The sequence below is a fragment of the Miniopterus natalensis genome, chromosome 4, assembly GCF_054644295.1.
Source record: "Miniopterus natalensis isolate mMinNat1 chromosome 4, mMinNat1.hap1, whole genome shotgun sequence".
In the NCBI taxonomy this organism is placed as follows: Eukaryota; Metazoa; Chordata; class Mammalia; order Chiroptera; family Miniopteridae; genus Miniopterus; species Miniopterus natalensis.
Genome location: NC_142084.1, coordinates 48,114,072 through 48,135,040, shown reverse-complemented (window position 1 = coordinate 48,135,040; position 20,969 = coordinate 48,114,072).

The window sequence follows — 20,969 nt, the reverse complement described above, 5'->3', positions numbered from 1 at the left end:
TAATTCTTTGTTTTCCATACGTGTAAAGTGCAGATCATTAAAATACTTGCTCTATATGCATCTCAGGGTAAAATGCAGTGTATACTATGAGTGTGATAAAATGTGCTAATGCATGTGAGAATACTTTATAAATTGCCATGCAGATAATCATCATCCTATCACTGTGTTAATCCTGGGACTGGATGAGGTCCTCCAATTCTGCACAAATATTAATGCCAAAAAAATTTATGAACAATATTATTAAGCTACATTATTGCTTCGTGAAAGAGAAAGTGGAGAGAGCACAGGGCACACTCTACTAGTTGACATTTCATTAGAATTGTCCTTGATGACAATTCTGATTGTAATGGGCAATACTCCACTGTGTTATGAATAAGAAAATAACCCTGTACTGGTAGTTCCAGCCGTTGAGGAGCATTCCACCTGGTTAGGGCAAGACAGAAAAAGTGAGATTAAAAGTAGGTTTGCAGCCCTGGCTGGGCAGCTCAGTTGGTTAAAGCATCATCTCAATACACCAAGGTTGCAGGTTCAATCCTAGGTCAGGGCACATACAAGAATCAACCAATGAACACATGAATAAGTGGACTAATAAGTCAATGTCTCTCTCTCTCTCACTCTCTCTCTGCTCCCCCCCAAAAGCAATAAATATTTTTTTTTAAGGGTGAATTTTCAAAAAAGAGGAAATACAAGACTTTTAATATTCATCTCTTGTGGGAAGTATCATGTTTTCAGTTTGTGTAAAGCACAGTGTATTACAACTTCCCATATTAGAATATGGAGAAATGTAATAAAGTGTGGAAATTCAACGATTCGAGAAAGTTGGAGGAAGTATTCAAAACACACAAATATGCACCTGAGGATATTTTTTCCATTGCTTTTCAGAGAGAGTGGAAGAGAGAAGCGAGAGAGAGAAAAACATTGATGGAAGAGAGACATATCAATTGGTTGCCTCCCGCACACACCCCGCCTGCAACCAAGGTAACTGCCCTTGACCAGAATCAAACCCTACCCTTCAGTTCAGAACGGAAATGAATAAATCATTGTCTACATAAATCTAATTTAAAGAAATTAGTGTTCAAATTTACAACAACATTGAGCTGAGAATTCTAAGTAACATAAAAGCTGGCTACCACTGATACTGTTGACGAATTCCCTATGTCTACTAAGAAATACACTATGGAGCTACACATTTACACAAACAACACTTTCATAAATACATATATATCTGTGCATCTATTATTATATACTTTGGCTTCAAATTTGTATAGGTTTTCTTACCCTATTGAGCTGGACTCATTTGACTCTTTAGGAAAAAGATTATATTTGAGTCCAGTCAGACATGAGCAAGAAGTACAAGTTTCCTTAAACTTGATCTCCCTTTTTGTTCCTATGTGCCCTTTGAAAGAGAAGGCACGTTCTTAGGCTGAATCTCATCACATTAATAAAATAGAAAGAATACAATCAAAGAGGAGAGAGAATTTTTCAAAGCATGATTAATTTTAATCTCTTTTTTTTTTTTTTCAGAACTCTAACCACAAGTGGTGGCCCCACTCCATCATTGATGAGCCTGTTTCTCCTTTGTCTTTGTGTATTACATCAAATACACAAGAGAAAAGTGAGAAAGAAGAGAAAAGTGGCAAGAAGCATCCTTAAATTTCTCTTGACAGTATGTCAAAAAAATGTATGATTTCACTTTGTGAACTAATTTTTGATGTAATGGTATTTTTATTCCATATGCATATTAATAACATTTTTCAATCAGAGACTAGGCATAATTTTTTTTAAAAAGTATGTATGAGAAATGTGACAAGAGAACTTTCCAAAGAATAGCACAAGTATTTGTTAAAGGAATGAAGAAAATGGGTGGATAAACTGTCTTCTGCTAGGTCCAAATAAGTTCTTCAGAATCTCTCAGGCCTAACATAGATGCCTAATCAACAGCAAAGTCAAAAGAAATTCTTAATTGTTTCCTTCCTTATTGCACACACATTGGCCGAAACTTCCTGATGGTAATTAAAGAAACAAACCTAAACAGTGTTGTCAATCAATTACTTTCAGGCCTTAGCAAAAATGGCTTTGCGTAGAACAACTGGTCTGAGGAAAGTTGATTCAGTTCAATGAAACTCACTTCACTTGCTTTAATCAATCTCATCATTTACAGTCATTTGAAAGCAGCTGTCAAAAACATCATGATTTCTTTTAAGGTTTCTCCCTCAAACTCCACAGAAAATATTCTATAAATAAAACATCAGAAAACTTAAAAATGCATAATTTCACATAACCTGGTCGATGCTATGATCACAGCACTATGTTCGAAGGCACATTAGACAATTATGAGCTTTTTGAATAATTTGTATTGTTTTTGGATGATATGTGACTTACATGCTTTTTTCATTATAGGGAGATCTAAATGTATTGTCATCCTCTGAAGTTTTACATGACTGTACATTTTCAAAAGCACTCTCAAGAGAATTCATAAAACACTGATTCTCCATAAAAAGTGGGTGGTGCTTTCGCACCAAAAGAAAAATCATTCATTCTATTCTATAAAATTGTTGACTCTATCACACGTTTGATTTTTAAATATCTAACTGATCGATACTATGTATTCCTGTGTGTCAAATACAAATTCTTAGAACCTAAGTATTTTAGTGGTACATCTATTATCTATTCAAGTGCAAAAGTCCTGCAATTTTCTGAGAATAGGGCACCCGAAATTTGGGACATTTTTCAAATGTGTACAAGAGGTATCATTACAAGCCTTCTATTTTTGTCAGTGTCATCACATTTCTGGTGGTTATCTTGCCATGTACTGCATGCGTAATAAATGTTTTTTGTTGCGACTTGTTTTTCAGTTAGCTTGTGGTAACCACAAAATTTGAATATGAGCATTGATAGAGTTTTTGCTTAAATATTCACATATTCCAAGAAATAGGCCATTTGATGATGATCCAACTGCTACTCAGTTGTTCTAATATGACTTCAGCTCAAGTATATATAATCTAGCTGAGTAACACTTGCCCAAGATCCAAACTGACAGTAAAAGAAGCAATATAAAAAAGGTTAACTCAGTTTAGGTGGTGATCACTTCATAACTTTTCCAAACCTTTACCATCTGCTCTAACATTAAGAGTATTTGATTGGTTAAATATAGAGACTTGCTAAGGAAATACTTGAATACTTGAAATACATCTGCAATTCTTGAATATAAAGTCCTTATGCTTAAGGGTCAAATGCCATAAAACGTAGGCTCTCTCTCAGGTTTACTTCCTCATATAGACATGGAGTTGACTTAGCTTCTTGGAGGCAATTTTCTGATTTTTCTTTACCTACTCTAATCCCTGTACTCTGACTCATGTTTGAGAATCGCAATATATAAATCCGTTTGTGTGTTTATCTGGTCTACCCAATGTCATTCTTAAATGTAAATGCACTCAGTGGTTCCTGAGAAATTAAAATGAATGGCCCCTTGAGGTCAACCAGAGCCTCCATAACCCAAAGTAAGCCACATAATGACTTTGGAAAAAATAGTTCAAAGGTGTCCTCTAAAAGTAGGTACAGGCCAGTGGACCCAGAGCAGGGCTAGCGGGACCCAAACTGAATTTCAGTGGCCTTCAGTTGGATCCTTTTGTTCATCACTATTTGCCAAACAGACTCATTTTAGCCAGCGTGGGATTCATAAAGACCAGCTCCCAGGATAAACCCCTAAATTGCTTGGACAAAGATTGGGGGCACTGTTTTTTTGTTTTGCTTTTTCAGTTTTACTGAGATTTAATTGACATTTAGCACTGTTTAAGTTTTAGATGTAGAGCATAATAAGTTGACTTACATATATTGGAAACTGATTAGTTAACATCCATCATCTTATAGATACAAAAAAGGAAAAAGATAAAAAGGTATTTTCTTTGTGATGAGAATTTAGCAACTTTTAAATGTACCGTTCAGCAATGTTAACTATAGTTTTGTTATACATGGTATACATTATATCCCCAGGGCTTACTTATAGATGGGAGTTTGTACCTTTTGACAAAAGGAGGACTTTTTAATCTCCTCTGAGATTGAGATAGGTCCTTACCCTAAAGGAAAGGGTACCCAGAGTGTGGGGAAAGAGATACATCTGGTGAGGGTACAGAGAATGGAAGTGGGAATATTGAGGACTATTAGGAAAAACTCTAATAAGTTTCAAAATGTGTTCCCATCAGAGAGGTCCTAAAATCTGAGAAAAAAGTATCATTAAAGAAAAAACAAAAATGAAATCAAAGCTGGAATTTCTGGTTGACAAAGCAGACGAAGAACTGGGTTTTCATTATAGATCTCAGCACGGGATGCACTGGAGAAGAAAGGGCGGAAGCTTTCCCTGTGGTGAACAGAGCTGACAGCAATAGCTGCATGCATATCTCTAAGCAGAAGAGGCCCCATCACAGCCTGCACTTGACGCCCAGAGGCCACGTAGGAAAGCATGGAAAATACAACACACCAAAGGCTCCAGGTCTTTGAACTGAAGGCTTTGGTGCAAGTTCCACTGACATAGCTCTTAGACCAGAATAAAAAATAAATACTTTTACTCGTTCATTACTTTCATAATTCTATAATGTTGGAAAATGATTGTCTGATAAATAGCGGGCATGCTCTAGTTCCTGCTGGTGTTTATTTGTAATACAGAAAACAGCTTTATTAGAAGTAGAGCAGCATACAATGCATAAATCACCTCTAATTGTCCATGACCACACTTTTGTATGTATGTGTATGTATGTATGTATATCTAGAGACTAATGCTATTATTCAGCTCTGCTCACGTGGGGGAGAGTGGTGTACATAATTATTAGAATTCATGGACTTTCTTTATAAAGAGGTAGGTTTGAAATACATGAACACATTTTTGGTAAAACTATATAAACCTTGTCTCTCTCTTACTTACTCATCACTTCAGCCTTTGTACATCCTCAATGAGTTTGTTAGTCATGCTCAAGGCCTTTAGTTGCCAGAGAATTTGTGTTATTTGCAATGCATCTGCTGCAAATCCCTGAATGGAACCTATTCCTAAATATGAATTGTAAGAGAAAAATGTTTTAGGCCAGCTTACTTTTTCCTTTTTGATATAATTTTACCTGGGCACCACCAATCCTGATCATAACTACAAATGACTTCTTTGAGGCAAAATTCATTTAAATCAACTTTTGATAGCAATTTTCATTTTAATAGACAGTTGAAGTAGTAGCCCTTAATCTCTAAATTGTCAGCTTGGCTATCTTCCCATTTTTCTCAACTTTTTGAAGGATTTTAAAGCTCGAAAAAGTTCTATTCCTCTCACTAAAGCTGAAATTCCAGTAGTTGGTTATACTGGTTTCAGACTTGTGGTGTGTGTGATGTGGGTGAGTTGCTGGTTGACACTGGAAGGCACTCGAGACCCTGTCTCCAGGTATATCTCTGACATACTCAGCAGGAGGGCTACCCTCATACCAAAGAGAACTGGAAAAGGCAGAAACCAGAGGCAGTGCTGAAAGGAAAAGTCTTGTAGATTCTAAGAACTCAGAATTCCTCTGTCTTTAGGTCGGTTTTAATTGGGTCATCCTGCCCCCCAAACTCCCGTGAAGAAATTATTGCCAACTACCCTTCTAGATAGAGATGCTTATGTGATAAAGGGATATAAGAGCCAGGTGGAACTGCCATAAGGCCTCTTTAACACAGGCTGGGATCCGCTTTTCCTTTTCATTTTCCCCTTCACCTTGCCTGGGATGAATGTTCAATGCTGGAAACGGAATGACCGACTTGTAGCCATTAGCTGATAAGTGTGAGGGCAAAACCACAGGCTAAGAACGGTTGAACAGAAAGATTGGGCTTAAATCACTTAGGACATTGGAGGCAGATTTGCTTTTTCCAGACGCCCTTGTTATGTGAGAATAATAGTCCCTCACCTGATTAAGCCACTATTATTTGGGTTTTCTGTTACAGGCGGTTAAATACAAACTCTGGCCTAAACAAACCTTAAAAAAGTCTCACAAAGTTCTACCTCTGCGAGTTTACATATAAAATATACTTTACAACTTTATGTGATTATGGTTACTCCTTGCTCCCAGGAAACAATGTGAAGGCTTTATGTAATACATCGTATTCACCAAGTTGGGAGCTCTTTAATACTTGCTAATGACAGCTGCTAGCTTCTCTCAGTGATTTTCTAAGCTACTGCTGGCAGATTCAATTGTACCTGCTACATTTATTTCTAGCACATGGTCAGATTGGCCTGGCACAGCATCTTTTCCATGAGAGTTGATGGGACAGTGTTGTCAGATTAAAGAAGAACTGAAAAAAAATCGACTTTAAAAGTTTTTATAAAGCAAATACCCTGAGTCACTTTTGGAAGCTGTTTTTCAATATATCATTCTAAAAAATTCTGTGCCATTACCTTCATAAGTGAAAATGACACTGTTGGAAGATGAACTCCAAAGGGCAGGTATTTCCATCTCTTGTACAATGCTCAGCCCCAAGGGCTTAGGACATTGTGTGACAGAGTAGACATTAAAGAAATAGTTGTTGAGTTGAATTTAATAAAAATGGTCCTATTTTTATTATTGCCTCTTTGGGAAAAAATCGCTGCATTAACCATCAACCCATTTTTACTACTAAGCAAAAAATCAATATTCCCATGGAACATAAAATATATGTTTTGAGAATAAATATGTTTTTCTGATTTTTGCTCAAGTTAGAGTCACTGGGAGTGAAACTCAACATCATATCAAAATTTAAAATGGATAAATATTAAATGCGTTAATTGTTCTTTCTTTAGTTGCTAATATACACACCTTCCAGTATCAAAGACTCAGGCCAAGTACGTGGGCACAAATGAGACAGGACGAGGAAGAGCTAGGCCCAGCTTACCAGTATCTGTCAGAGCAAGGGCAGTGTTACTCTCAGGGTATGTCATTAACCCAGAGGGAAGTAAACATATGGGGGATATGTCAGTGAGATGCAATGCAGCCTAGACGCCTCTGTAAGTGAGGAGGGAAGAATCGTACTCTTGCACGATTGGGAAGGTTTCTTTCAAAGTAAACGTTGATTATAATGAACATCTTCTAATGCAATAATGTTGAGCTAAGTTGAAATTTAGTAAAATAAGCATGAAAGGGAGCTATTATAGGCTGCATTTTCCCATCATTCCAGAGAACATCACTGAGAATTAAAATATGGTTTCATATATCATTAATTCTGGAGGATCATCACTTAGATTAGCAGCTTTGTCGTGGAAAGAGTCCAAACCTCTAACCATGCATACTGGGACATCTTCATCTTTAAGAATTCTAGCAGATGTTTCATAAAAAAGTGTCAAAACCTTTTCATAAAATCCCATGTTTGACACTTTAAAGTAAAAAAAAATAGTAACACATTTACAAATGTGTTTAATACAAATGACCTAAGTTTTACAATTGTAAGCTACTAATGCAAAAGCTGGAGATGCATCCTTTGGGGGACTGTGTTGGGGTTTGTGGGGTGGAAAATTGAGGCTGGGCAGCAACAGATATGTAGGTGTCTAAACTATTTTGAGGAAATTTCTTTATTAGCACTATTACCTTTACTGTGGCCAGCTCTTTCCTGCTTACCTGGTCCGCACTTACTCCTCGGACTCCCTCTTCTTTCCTCTGTCCAGGGACCCTGGCTGTCCGCGGCCATCGGACGCACCGAGCAGTTTCACACCGGCGTTTTAAACCTTTTTTCTCTGGCTGAAGCACTCAGCCTCTGGTCCTAGCTGCACCCCTCATGGAATCCTAGTCTGTCCTCAGACACCACCAAATTCGGGAAGGCTTTCCCTTCTCAAAGATTATTATTCCTCATTTTAGATCTCCTGGTTTGACGTTACCATTCTTCAAAGCCCTTATCAACACCGCACATTACGTGTTAATTTACTTCTGATTGTTTTTGTCTCTAGACTATAAGCTCGATGAGAGTTGCGTTCTGTTTTTTCCACTGCATACCCATACCTAGAATGGCACCTGGCATGTAGTGGCAGCTCATGAAATACATACATACATACATACATACATATATATTATTGATTTCAGAGAGAGGAAGGGAGAGGGAAAGAGAGAGAGAAACATCCATGATGAGAGAGTCATTGATCGGCTGCCTCCTGCACACCCCCCGCTGGGGATCAAGCCCCAAACCCAGGCATGTGCCCTGACCGGGAATCGAACCATGATCTCCTGGATCCTAGGTCGATGCTCAACCACTGAGCCAACCAGCCATGCAATATGTTGCACTTCTGAGGTAAAACCACTTCACTTCTTCAGTCTCAATAGCCAGGATGTTAGCTGATTCCCAATATCTTTCCAACGAAAACGTTTCTGTTTTAGACAGTTTTCTCCCATTCCAACGTCACCTTCAATCATCCTAAGTTTTGGCATTCCAGTTCAGTTTAATGAAAACCTCAGTTTCAAAGTACAGTCCTATCAGACATGCTGAAGTTTACTTATGTAAGTAGAGGTTTTAGGCATTAATAAAAAAAAGGAAATGTGATTTAGTTCTTTCTTAAATTTATATCAACCTACTTTCAAAACTATATCTCACCATTAGCCTCTGCTAGTCGATTACTCCCTTGCCTGCAGACCCTCACTATCTATTGCAGGGTTTCGTCTCAAGTGTGACATTTCTTGCCCTGTTGTCTAAATATCTGGCAGTTCCTTTCCCTGGAATGGTAGATGTTTGGGGGCGGGGAAAAGGGAAGCAGGTTTAGTGAGCGTGCTCTGAATGAATTTTGGCAATCCATCCCAGCTTGTCTGAGGTTTTCTTTTTATTTTTCCTTGATAGTTAGGAAACCAGGTTAATAGCTGATACTGATCTTAAAGCGCTTTGGGGACTGTTGTATCACAGGATGAAGAAAAGACATTTTGGAATGATGAAAGAATGGATGTGGTTTCTGATTCCTCCCGTCGCCGGCTGAGAGGATTTTAAGCCAACCAGTTAACTTCCCTAAAATGGTTTTCTTCATCTGCTAAGATCTAGTCATGATATTTCATAGAAACTGTGATAATTATATGAAATAATGTATTAAATTGTCTGAAACATAATTGTTGTCCAAATACCGTCACCTATTACGTAATCACACACTAGTTGAAGTAGCCAAGTTGCAAAGAGTGGTGGCAACAAAGAGGAAGAGCAGGAGAAAGCTCAGAAGCAAGAGTGACCGTAAATGAGAGGAAAATGGTAAAAAAAAAAAAGTTTAAACAGTAGGAGGAAGGCAAACTTACATACATAGTAAAGCCATGAGCAGGAGAAAGGGGTTGGGAAGTCACTGCGTTATCTGTATTACAAAGCTATCAAAATTCTTATATTCTCTCACTCAAGAATTCCAGCATTCTGCATGCTGACAGCTGTGTTTTGAGAAGATTGGAGCATATGGGGGCCCTGTTCTCAGACACATGATTAAATTCAAAATTTGATTCTGAGAATCCTTAAGCAAATGTTCATGAATCAATTATTATTATAGGTGTTTATTAATTGTTATGAATTCTTTTCATAATCATTATTATGAGTCAATCTGTACTTATTAAAGTAGAGATGGTATAAAGAATCATAACACAGGTAATTATTCCCTTGAATTCTATAAAATTTTCATAGAAGCAAAACACTGTCCCTTCAAATGTTTAGTAATACATTTATGAAAATAACTTATCTAAGCAAATTTGTAAACAATACATTCAAAATATATTGCCTCTGTAAGAACAAACAACAAAAAATACACAATAATTTGTTAATCCTCTTGAATTTTGCTTTCATCTTCCTGAACCCTAGTTGATGACCCCTACTTGCTTTTCCTGCCACATTTATTCCCATCACCTTCATTACAAATTAAGTTCTATTTACACTGAACTTCTTTCTGTTCCTGCAACAAACCATTCTCACTTCCGTCACTATATGGGAATATCCTGGGGTCTTATTCTAAACAGGTTCTCCAGGAGGCCTTTCTTGGCAACGCCTTGGGTTGTGTGCCTCCCTGACTAAGAGGACCAACAGTTAAGACTTCCTCAACTAAGCACCTATGACACTGTAATGGTTTACTTAGTAAACTTATTTCACCCACAAAGCCAACAGACAGTATGAGGCCAAAGACCACAACTGCATTGCTCACACTTAGATCATCAGTATCTGGCTCAATAAATATCCAAATAATGAACTTGGGTAAGAAAGAAAATTAGAAAGATATGCTTATAGGATAAGAAATTCTAATATACACATTTGTGTACAAATTTGGAAAAGCATTATTGGTAATGTGGTAAAAACCAAGCTGGACTTTTCATCAAGCTCAAGGAAGTTTCCCTTAGGAGGTCTGTGGATACAGCAGCACTGTAATTGGTACTTCTAATACAATAACATCACCATAAAAGCAGAATATTTGTTCTGATCACATATACACTTTCTATAAATACCCCTGTGAGTTCATAGGGGAAGGCACAGTCCTTGCTTTCCTAACAGTGACATAACTTAAAATCAGTTACCAGGATAAATAACAGCTGAACATACCAATAGAGTGCACAATTAATGCATAAGTTTGAAGGGACTGTACCACATAATAGGTTATTAGTCACCACAATGTAAGATTAAGTATTTTTATTTTGTCCAAAACTACTTGAGTGCATACTTGTATCAGGCGCTCCGCTAGGATTGTGCCTAACGGCTTCTAAAACTTAAATGCACACATATGTACACACATACACACATCCATCTATGCTGACAAGTAGAACGAGATGCGTTTTTTAAGAAGTATATATATTGTCTTATAAGTTTAGAGAGTGGGATGGTAAGTTCTCGCTGAAAAGATTGGAGTAGATGCATCTTCATGAAACACGTAGCGTTTACCCTCAGCCTTAATGGGAGCAAGTGATGACAGGACAATAAATGAGTGGTCTGCGAAAAGTGCAATGAAAGTAGAGATTGTGTTGAGAGACAATAATAGAGAAGGTAGGAGCTATATTTTGAGAAATTTCAATAATGTGTAGAGTTTATGCAGAAATATAACAAGTCATAAAGAAAAGTGCTGATGAGAGGGTAAGCATCTTGGGTATAGTGAGATCACTGGACTTGACTGTCCTGTTCCATATTTCTTAATGAGAAAGAAATTCACTTCTGACTCTATTTTTTCTTCTTTTTTTTTGGATTTTGTTAATCCTCACTTGAGGTTTTTTTCATTGATTTTTAGAGAGAGTGGAAGGGAGGGAGGGAGGGAGAAGGTGGAGAGATTAAGAGAGAGAGAGAGACATCAGTGTGAGAGAGACCCATTCATTGATTGCCTGCCGCTCCAGCCCCAACTGGGGCCAGGGATCGAACCTGCAACCCAGGCATGTGCCCTTGCTTGGGAATTGAACCCACAAGTCTTCTGGGAGCAGGCAGGCACTCTAACCACTGAGCAACCCCAGGCAGGGCCACTTGTCCTTTTTATGCTTCTGTTATTTTAAGTTTTCTGTCAAAGGAAAACCTAATCCTAAATAACAGAGAGAAAAATCCCCTCTCCCTTTCACAATAACTTCATTCAAATTGCTACTGTGGTAGACTAGACTTGTTTTGAAAGTCTACCGGGATCAAACTGGGACTAACTGGTGAATTTACAAGCAAACAAATATTATTTCATAGACTATTTACTGAATTTCTACTATGTATCAGACATTGGGGTAGGCATCAAGGATACAATGTGAATTAAAATAAAACGGCCTTGTCTTCCTACAATTTTCTGTTTGATTAAGGGTACATATTTCTTTCTTTTTTTTTTTAATATATCTTTATTGATTTCAGAGAGAGGAAAGGAGAGGGAGAGAGAGAGATAGAAACATCAATGATGAGAGTCATTGATCGAGCCCACAACCCAGGCATGTGCCCTGACCGGGAATCGAACCCTGATCGCCTGGATCCTAGGTCGACGCTCAACCGCTGAGCCACGCCCGGCTGGGCAGGGTAAATATTTCAATAAGGTAATTTTACAAAAAAAGAAAAAAAAGAAATACAGGGGTGGGCAACAGTAGGTTTATAGTTGTTCGTGTGGAAAAGACATGCAGGTTATGATTACTACAATAGATTTATTAACTCAAAAGAATGTCACAGTGGCACAGTAAACCTCCTGTTGCCCACCCCTGTATATAGTTTGGGAAAGTTCTTTGAAAGAAAGGAAGAAAAGAAACTTTCAGGCAGTCAGAGTTGCCCATATATGCACATGGCTACTTTTATCACTTTATATTGTTGGTTTTCAGGCACCTTGGGAATACAGTGAAGAAAATAAACCGCCTGAAATTAAAGGTTCCACACCAACCATGCATAGATCTGGAATCTTACAGAAATTGTTCTATGAATCTTATGGTTGCTTAAGGAACAAATTCTCAGTGCTGCATGTTAATTGTTATCTTACATAGCCCATAAAATGCTTTTGTGTTCTGGTGGATGAGTGTCTTGATAGAGGCACTCACGGTATTAAAAAGGAGCATATTTAATTCCAGATTCATACTTTGGCCTCCTCAGCAGTTAGCATGCGTTTTATCTCCCACCAGGAGATTTGACGCAGGTGTTGCATATATTAAATGCTTAATGAATATGTGTCGCTGGGGAACTCCTCTGGTCTCAGGCCGCTGCTCAGTTTAACCACTACGAAGCCAGATAATTCAAAGACATTAGTTCCATGTTTATAATGTAAATGATTTGGGGAAGTCAAAGAAAGCTGTGTAACAATCTGATTGTGTAATTGCTTTATTAATCCTGTAAGGTTCCCTATTCTGATGAAAAGAGCACAGTTCCTCACAAACAGATAATGGGCATGTTTTTTCAAAGCATTCTGCTACAAAATTAAGATGAAGAGATATACCGATGTGCCCTTATTGATTCTGAAGTTGTGTGTGTACTTTCTTGAGGCAATTTATTCCACTTTCTGAAGCTATTTCAAATTTAGCTTGGCAGTCCAAAGTAGCTTAAAAGTGATCTCTGGTTTTACTTTTGGAAGCAATTTTCATCTTTAAACACCCTCCTGAAACGTTTTCTTTTATCGCTGTCTCCAAATAGTATTGGTTTTTCTCTCTCTACTAATGACCAATTCAAAATAATGTGACTTAATTAATTTATCAAAGAAGGTCTGATGCTTAAAAAATATTAAGTGGCAAAATTATATTAAGGACTTGTGCATAAGGGCCCTTAACAGTATAGATATTTCTGAAAGCAAAACATATCATTTAAATTACAAATATACCAAGTTTCCAAGGAAATTATCAACATGTTATTTTCATCTACAGCTCCTAAGAAAGGAATGTGTTGGTGAACATTATAGAAACAATATTAATGGACAGAAACTCAAGATGAGGGTAATTCGGTGGAAGGGATAGATGACTTTATCTCACACAAGGTTTTTCAAGGATCCCTAGCTATTTGTGATACTAGCATGTGACACACGTTTTCACACAAATCTGTGATCACGTCATTTTGGGAAGTGCTGGGTGATAGACTATAAAACATTTTTATAACATAAACCTTAGTTTGCTTTGTTTTTACACAGCATTTCATGTGACTAATTTTGAAAGATTCATCCAAATTAAGCAAGTCTTACTTCATTTTAAGAATTTGGAGCTTGGATCCATGGGCTTGGAGGTCTTCCATGACTGAATTGCACAGAGTACTGTCCACACAAATAGTATGGTATCATAGAAAGAGCTGTGTAAGAAACTAGACATGAGTTCTAATCTTTTACCATCTTTCACTAGATATACTACCTTAAGCTATTTACTTAAACTTTATGATTTTTATTTATCTAATTGGTTAAAAATAAATCTAATAATAATATAAAAATAATAATGTAATACCATCTACCTGATATAGTTTATATAACTTTTAAGGATGCAATGACCAAGAATAATTTTTGATAAATTATAAATTTAAAAATGATCACCATAACTATTATTTTAATATGTTCATGACTATGTAGATTAACAATATTTAAACATAATTAGATAAACATATAAAATATATTTCTGGGTAATATGGACTTTTCTTTCTTTTTATACTTTGCAGTAAATTTAACTTTCAAGAGAAAAGGGAAATTCACTGATTGGTAAGCAAGGGCCAGAAAATACATATACCCACATATACACAAATGCTCATGTAGTTTCAATGATTGTGCATAAGTCAGAGTGGAAACCTCCAGCTCTTGGAAGCACACCCTACACCATGATTCTCAGTGTGTTTCTGCCCAAGTTTGACAAAGGATATATGAATTCTTACCAATATCCAGTTTCTGATTCTATACAGGAGAGAGCATATTTGAATCAATATGCGTGTGGGTTAGGAGAGGCAGATTAAGTGGTGATGAAGTGAGGATAGACTTCATATTTGACTCTGATAAGCTGTCCAAGTATATTAAAAGGTTATAGAATTATAAAGCCATGCGTTTATAAATCTGTTCTGAATTAATCATCACAGGCTTTTTAATTCTTAAAAAGTTATGAGTTGTCTTTCTGTAAAATACAATTAGATTTATATTGAGTCTGTAACTAACAGGTTATAAGGGAAAAAAACAGCTATTTCGGCAAATGTTTGAATAAAAATATGATTCATATAGAGTAATGTTGGTCAGAAAATGATTCATGTCTAATTTGGAGAGAAAGAGTGGGGAAGCACTGAGCAATAGGATGAGGGGAAGAGCAGCCGCTTAGAGATGCTGCGAAGGGAAAGTATAATGTCTTTGAGTCATTTGGGGGAAAAATGAACTTAGCCTTTGAAAATCAAAAAGGACTCAGGAAATTGAAAGCTTGAAAGGAATTTTTTTATGAAATGACTATAGCAGCTCATAGCGACATTATTCCGATAACTGAATCAACTGCAGAGTCCCACAAAGGGTTCTTAACAAGAAGCAATTTATGGTAATTCTATATTCACAGGCTCATTGAATTTCCAACTTTAAAAGTAGCATGGGTACATTCCTTAAGAGAAATTGCTTTAGGATATTCATTTAATTTACTGGGGAGCTAATGGACAAAGAAGATTTGTTTATAAGGAATTTATACTCTAGCTAAAAATAAAAACACCTACTTCTAAAGAAAGGTAATGATTATACAGAAAATGTCTCCCTTTCCCAAATATCTATTGATTACTCAGGATTTCAAGACCCAAACCAAAAGCACTTCCTTTGTGAAAATTTTTTGCATTTTCAGAATGGAATTATTTATTCTTCTTCAGGTTTTGCAACATACTTTTGTCTATTACAGTCATTCAGTAGCTATTTAGGCAAAGCTATGGGGTACACTTTTTATTGTGTTGGAGATAAAAAAAAACACACACACACACACAAAAAAAACCTGCCTTTAGGAAACCCAAATTCTAGGGGTGAGAAAAGACAGATATATGCATAACATTTGCAAGTCATTTTCCCTCTCTTTCCCTCAAAAAAAAAAAAATCAGAGAACTAATTGTATAGTGTGCCTTTGGGATGGGGGTAATGAGCTGTGGAAGAAGGGGTGCAAGGGTATTTTCAGAGAAGAGGCTGTGTGTGAAACAAGCCCTGGAGGAAGAAAAGGAACAACTGGGTAGGCAAAGTGAAAAGAGCCTATGTGCATTTATCATATTATATTAAAGACATTTCTCAGTGCACACTCTCAACCCGAGAGCAAGGATATTTATCATAACTTATTTGTTTATTCCGCTAGCACTTAGAAAAGGACCTAGGTTTTAGATGTCACTTGACAAATTACTACTAAACGTTGTATAAACAAGGAAAAGATAAAATCGTTTCCCTGATGCAAGTGCTGACTTGGACTATGGGAACATCACGTGAGAAATATGGGGTGTTGGGGTGGTCTTAACAAAAAGTTCTTGACAGTAAGATTCTGGTAAGAACAGTGGTGCTGGCGTTGCTTTTGAAATTGTCTAAATTCTTCAATAAAATCTAACAGGACAACTAGGACAAGCAAACCTGAACCAAAAAACAAACAAACAAACAAACAAAAAAAACCAACAAAAACCTCATGGAAAATGCATAAAATAATATTAGGTAGAAAAATATTTTCACATAACCAAAAATATGAGTGGAAGGAGATAAACCACCACCAACTACAAAACCTACATGGGATCAGTGTTTGTGCACAAAGAAATGGAATATCTGACAGACCTAAAATCTTCAAGATAACCACTATTCAATCAAAATAGGTAAGCTGGTTTCAAAGCTGTAAGGGGTTAATAAACTCTAATAGCAGGTGAGTGCAAGGGTTATGATGAGGTCTAAAGGAGGAAAAGTTTGTGCCTAACAAATGCTAAAAACTAACTAGTCACAGCTCACTTTCAGGACAAAGATTCCTTTGGAGGAAAAATTGTTAAAACATATCCAAAATATAACACAGGAGGGACAACAAAGACAAAGGAAAAAAGAAGACCCATATTAAATGAGCACGGGAACAGAGTCAGGTAGTCCTAAAAACTAAGCCGCATATATTAAAAACTTTACAGAAGAGAAACTTTGCATACAAATAAGCAACAGAAGAACAATGAAATCAAATTCCATACAATGAAATTATTACACAGCCATAAATAACCAGAACAGTAACAGCTGTCAAGAGCAGATAAAATATATGGAATTAATTGATGACAGTATTGAGATAAAATAGCATTGTTTCAACCACATAGCCAATTATGTTAAAGATTATCAATGCATTAGTTATTTAAAATAATATATAATTAAAATATGAAATTTTGGAGTCCCTGGCCTTCCTATGTCTGGGATCTGCATTCAACACTCCTACCAGGGACTTTACAAGAAAAGATGATGGACCTCAAAGACTCTGAAAGGCCATTTCCAGATCTTGGCTACTGTAAATGCTGCTATAAATATAGGGATGCATATATTCTTTTTGATTGGTGTTTTTGGATTCTTAGGATACATTCCTAGAAGTGGATCGCTGGGTCAAAAGGCAGTTCCATTTTAAATTTTTTGAGGAAATACTATACTGTTTTCCACAGTGACTGCAAGATCTGGAAATAGTCCAATTGCCCATCAGCAGATGAGTGGATAAAAAAGCTATGGTACATTTATGCAATGGAATACTATGCGGCTACAAAAATGAAGAAACTTACTCTTTGTGACAGCATGGACGGATCTGGAGAGCATTATGCCAAGCAAAATAAGCCAAATACCATATGATCTCACTAATTCGTGGAATCTAATGAACAAAATAAACTCACGAACAAAATGGAACCAAAAGTATGGATACATGGAACAGACTGGCTGGTGCCAAGGGGAGGGGGAATGGTGATGACTTGGATAAAGAAAGTGAAGGGTAAAGAATATAAAGCTATATTCTTTATAGCTAAAGAATATATATGCATATCTCATGGACACAGACGATGGTTTGGTGAACCCCAAGAGAGGGAGAAGCGGGGGTGGGTGGAGGTGGAACCAAATATTCAAAATACTGAAAGAGAGAAATTACCAGCCAAGAATAATATATCCAGCAAAGTTATCCTTTAAATGTGAAGGAGAGATAAAGACTTTTCCATACACACAGAGGCTGAGGGAATTAATCACCAATAGGTGGTGCCGAATCACAAGTTTGTTTGTTTTTAGCTCCTGAGAGCCTTGATGCATAAAGGGGGTCAGGGGGCGTTGGGGGTTGGGGTGGGCTGGGGGATCCCTCCAGGTTCTTTGCTGTGTTGCCCTCCTGGTAATGGTGGCCTTGGTCCTCCGCAGGAGTACTCACTGTGTCCCAACCCCGGGACAGGTCACAGAGTGTATGCATCCTTTGCTCGGGGAGAAATGTGATTCTGCCTCGATGTTAACACTCCGAAACCTGACCCTCAGGGCAAAAGGAGGCAGTGACTGGGGGGTTCAAGGGCCAGGGCCAGGCTTTGGGGTTTGGTTTCACTGTCTGATTGCCTGCTGCCCAGAAACCATGACCCGCGCTGTGTTCCTCCTCAGGACACTGAGTTCAGTCACAACTAGGGCTGCTTTCTCCTGCACTAAGTCTGTTTCTCGCAGCCAAAGGGGGTGCCGGCCTTCAGGAGACCCCTCCCCTCCCCTGGCTGAAACCTGCCCGAGCTCCCGCCTGCTGGGCTGTGCTCCTGGCTAAAGGAGTTCACCACCACCGAACCAGCATTTCAAGAAATGGTAAAGGCTCTTCTTTAAGGAGAAGAAAGAATCAGAACAGGGGAGTATGGGTATAAAGAATAAAATGGCAATAAATACTTACCTATCAATAACCGCTTTAAATGTAAATGGTTGAAATGCTCCAATTAAAAAGCATGGGGTAGCTGAATGGATAAAAAAGCGAGACCCATATATATGCTGCCTACAGGACACCCACTTCAGAGGACACACACAGCCTGAAAGTAAAGGAATGGAAAAGGGTATTTCATGCAAATGAAAACAAACAAAAAAGCTGGGGTAGCAATACGTGTATCAGACAAAAGAGGCTTTAAAACAAAGACTATAGCAAGGGGCAAAGAACAAACCAGCAATTCTATTTCTGGGTATTTATCCCAAAACAAAACAGAACACTAATTCAAAGAGACATATGCATCCCTATGTTCACTGCAGCATTATTTACAAGAGACAAGATACGGAAGCGGCCTGTGACCATCGATAGATGAAGAGATAAAAAAGAGGTGGCACATATACACAGTGGAATCGTCCGCCACAAAAAAGAGAGAAATATTGCCTTTTGCTACAACCTGGATGGAACTAGAGGGTATTATGCTAAGTGAAATAAGTCAGAGAAAAACAAATAATTGTATGTGGTATCTAAAAAAAAATAAACAAGTAAACAAAACGAACAAACTCATAGATACAAAGAAAAAACGAATCATTGACAGATGGAAGGGGTGTTGAAGAGATGGGTGAAAAAGGGACAGGGAGTGAGATGTGCAAATTGCCAGTTATAAACAGTCACAGGGATGTAATGTACAGCATAGGGAATACAGTCCATAATATTCTAATAACTATGTATGGTGTCAGACGGGTTCTAGACTTACCGAATGATCACTTCATAAGTTATATACATGTCTAATCACTGTGTATTGCCCACTTGCGACCCATATAATATTGTATGTCAACTGTAACTGAAAAATAAATTTTTTTTAAGGTAATTTTTTTATGGACTTAAAGCTATAAGAAAGAAAGAGTTCAATTTTGATCTCTTATGAGGCTAAAAGTTCCTTGAGAGTTGAAATCATTATTTAAACTTTGGTATAGGTTCTCAGTGTTAATTAATAAATGAATTAATTGTTGAAATAATGATTGAATTATATAATGGCATTTCTTCTAGAATGACCAGAATTAATATTGAGCACTTAGAATCCTGAAAGTCAGAATGTGATTATAGGAGCCTCCTCCCACCCCAAACACACGCATACTCACAAACATAAAATTAATAAGATCTTAAGACACTAATCGAGATATATGATAATAAAAGCATTTCTAGCTCAATGGTTTTAAATTTTAGTCTTAATGGATAGCAGGATCATGATATAATAATATTATAAATAATTAGTAGTGATAAGATTCTTGACGTTAAATAGCATTAATTTGTTTACCATTTTTAATCCGCAAAATGAGAAATCTAGTTTTCTACATATAGACTTCAAGCAAGAGAAGTAAAATATCTATGTAGCATTGCACTGGTTTCTCTGTGAACACAATTTCAAATTATTCAAAATTCAAGCAATTTGATACTATCCACCTATATGCCATCTGAAAATACTGTGTGTGCCTCAATTGCTGGAAATAGTTAAATCAATTTCTTAAACTAAAACCATTTTTGTATATAAAACAATTGGTGTGGTGCATCTGACATCTGGACCAATTGTCAGCTATAGATAATTATGTCCCTTAATGTTCCATGCATCTATTTTCAATCCAGTTCAAACGTTGTAATTAAAAACTCTTTAAATAGGATACAGCTTTTCTGGATAATGCAAAACCCTGATTGATTTCAAATGAGAGATGTGATATCACAGAACCTTTGTCTGAAAAAATGGCCTTACATTTTTAAAGCTTTTATCCTTGCTTGTCTAAAAGCAATGTAAGGTATTTTATACATATCCACTAGCACAGCAGTTTTATAAGACTTGAAAATCTCTGTTGAATGGATAAGCATCTCAGCACATGAAATTTCCTACTTAAAATGGAATTAAGCATAGCTAAAGCATTTAAGTGACCTATTTTTTATACTGATCATAAAAATTGTTTTGTTGATTATGGCTAGAGAGCAATAAATTTTCCTTGAGATTTAGATGTCATGCCATAGGTAAGATTTCTTCATTATCTAAATAAATCTAGGATCTCACCCATTTTATTCCCCAAAACATAATAAATGGCAACATGTCACAGATCTTTAGATTTATTCAAGAAGGTTGAAAATCTGAATTTTCAATGTCTAACAACATAGTGCTCTGGTTTAAAATTAAATATAACATTAAGAATTGCAAATAATATGCATTCTCTTTGTTAGAAATACAAAATAAAATATATTAAGCTCAGTATCCCTTCCCTCTTCTACTGTAAGCATCATCTCAATTTTTCTACCACCCTTTCTCCACTATATGCACTGCTGATGGGACAGTCAATCAAAATATCTTTTTTTAAAAATCAGCTCAGGTTAGACAACAGTATCGTGATTACCTGAGGGAATGGGAATGGGAGTGGGGATAGTTAGAAGAGGGTACAGGGGAGATTAATCGTGACAGAAGGAGGCTTGACTTTGGGTAGTGAACACACAATACAACGTACACATGATGTATTATAGAATTGTACACCCAAAACTATGTAATTTTATTAACCAATGTCACCCCAATAAATTCAATTTAAAAATATAGTGATAAAGTATCTTTTTTAAAATTTATCTTTGAAAGTATTACAGATGTCCCCTTTTTCCCCCCACTGACCCCCTCTACCTCAAACCCTCCCACCCAGGCCTGCTGTCCTATCATCATGTCCATGGGTTATACGCATATATGCACATCAGTTCTTT